The sequence below is a fragment of the Gavialis gangeticus genome, unplaced genomic scaffold, assembly GCF_001723915.1.
Source record: "Gavialis gangeticus isolate Ggan-Ray unplaced genomic scaffold, GavGan_comp1, whole genome shotgun sequence".
Classification (NCBI taxonomy): Eukaryota; Metazoa; Chordata; order Crocodylia; family Gavialidae; genus Gavialis; species Gavialis gangeticus.
In genome coordinates, this window is record NW_017729026.1 from 12885960 (window position 1) to 12888647 (window position 2688).

Consider the following 2688-nt stretch of genomic DNA (forward strand, 5'->3'; position numbering starts at 1 on the left):
TCAGAAGCGGACTGGCCAAGTTTGCCAACGACACCAAACTCTGGGATAAAGCATCCACACCTGAGGATAGGAGGGTGGACAGGCTCAGCAAATGGGTGGATGAGAACCTGATGGTGTTCAACACTGAAAAATATAAGGTTCTCCACCTTGGGAGGAAAAACCTGCAACATGCTTATAGGCTCAGTAGTGCTACGCTGGTTAGCACTACAGATGAAAGGGACTTGGGGGTCATGGTTGACCACAAGATGAACATGAGCCTTCGGTGTGATGATGTGGCTAGTAAAGCGAGCAAAACGCTGGCTTGCATCCATAGATGTTTCTCAAGCAAATCCCAGGACGTCATTCTCCCGCTGTACTCAGCCTTGGTGAGGCCGCAGCTGGAGTACTGCATCCAGTTTTGGGCTCCACAATTCAAAAGGGATGTGGAGAATCTTGAGATGGTGCAGAGGAAAGCCACGCACATAATCAGAGGTCTGGAAAACAGACCTTATGATGAGAGGCTGAGAGCAATGAGGCTATTCAGCCTGGAAAAGCACAGGCTCAGGGGTGATCTGGTGGCCACCTATAAGTTTATCGGGGTGCTCATCAGGATCTGGGGGAACGTATGTTCACCAGAACCCCCAAGGGATGACAAGATTGAATGGTCACAAACTCCACTGTGACCAATTGAGTCCGGACATAAGAAAGAACTTCTTCACTGTCCAAGCCCCCAAGGTTTGGAATAGACTCCTGTCGGAGGCAGTTCAAGGACCCACTTTGAATGCCTTCAAGACACATTTGGATGCTTATCTTGCTGGGATCCTATGATCCCTGTGGACTTCCTGCCCCTGGGGCAGGGGGCTGGACTCGATGATCCTCCGGGGTCCCTTCCAGCCCAAATTTCTATGAAAAAAAAGATAAACTGAGTGGCTGTGACATAAATGATTACACAGTCAGGTGGGTGGCAGATTGGCTTAGGGGTTGCACCCAGAGAGTGGTGGTGGATGGGTCAGTATTGACCTGGAAAGATGTGGGCAGTGGAGTCCCACAAACTTGGTTCTTGGACCCATTCTGTTCAATGTCTTCATCAGTGACTTAGATGAGGTCGTAGAAAGCACTCTGCCCAAATTCACAGATGATACCAAATTATGGGATAGGTAACACACTAGAGGGCAGGGAATGAAACCAGGTGGATCTGGACATGTTGAAAAAATGGGTGGAGCAGAATAGGATGCAGTTGAACAAGGACAATTACAAGATGCTGCAGCTAGGGAGAAGGAATCACCAGCACGCTTACAGGCTAGGGGAGGACTTTCTCAGCAGCATAACAGCAGAAAGGGATCTCAGAGTCATTGATGACACCAGGATGAACATGAGTTGTTAATGTGATGAAGCAATCAGTAAAGCTAACCACACTTTATCATGCATTAGCAGATGCATAACAAACAGGTCCAGGGAGGTGATATTTCCCCTCTATACAACACTGGTCAGGCCACACTTGCAGTACTGCATCCTGTTTTGGGTGCTACAGTTCAAGAGGGATGTGGACAACCTCGAGAGGATTCAGGGGAGGGCCACCCATATGGTTAGGGGCCTGCAGGCAGAGCCCTATGAGGAGAGATTGAGGGTCCTGGATCTCTTCAGCCTCTGCAAGAGAAGGCTGAGAGGTGATCTTGTGGCCACCTATAAATTCATCAGGCAGGGCAGCAAGGAATAGGAGATGCTCTGTTTACCAGGGCACCCCTTGGAGTAACTAAGAACAATGGCCACAAACTGACGGAGAGCAGATGTAGGTTAGACATCAGGAAGAACTTCTTTACAGTAAGGGTTGCCAGAATCTGGAATGGACTTCCAAGGGAGATGGTGCTCTACCCCAACTTGGGGATCTTTAAGAGGAGGATAGACATGCACCTGGCTGTGGTCATCTGACCCCAGCTTCCTGCCCAGGGCAGGGGGTCAGACTCGATGATCTGCTAAGGTCCCTTCTGACCCAAACATCTATGAATCTATGAATAAAACACAGATTAGTGCCTATTAAGTGCCATTCTCCCCACCTCTGACTTTTTCAAGGCATGGTGAGCCACTACATTGCATACAGTTCACCCAGAATTCCTCTGTTGCCTCTGCCAGCCTGGCACATATGATTAGTGGGGCCTGACCCTCCATGAGGTAAAGCTGGACCAGATACCCCTGCATCTTGTCTACATATAGATTTTTGGAGCATCCCAGGACTTGTGATAAGAACACCTGGTTCCAGTCATGGAGTGGAGGCTAATTAGCACATGGATCCTTTGTGGAACATATCTTAGTATCTAACACATACTAAGAAGTGCTGAGCTGTGGCTGGAAATGCTGCTGACTCTGGTGGGGCCCAGCTCAATGAACTATGTGGTAAATTTTAAGCCTTTGCACTAATATCATGCATAGTGGGTGTGTTTACATGAGATGCTTTACTGAGCAGTAGGCTAATCAACTGTGCAGTAAAGCACTACTATGTAACTGCACAGCAGCTACTGTATATTAAAATAGGCCAATGCATAGTTTTCTACTACCCATAAATCAGGGGTGGGCAACATAGTTTCATAGTTTCATAGTTTCTAGGGTCGGAAGGGACCTGAGCAGATCATCTAGTCCGACCCCCTGCCATGGCAGGAAGAGCACTGGGGTCAAATGACCCCAGTAAGGTGGTCATCCAACCTCCTCTTAAAA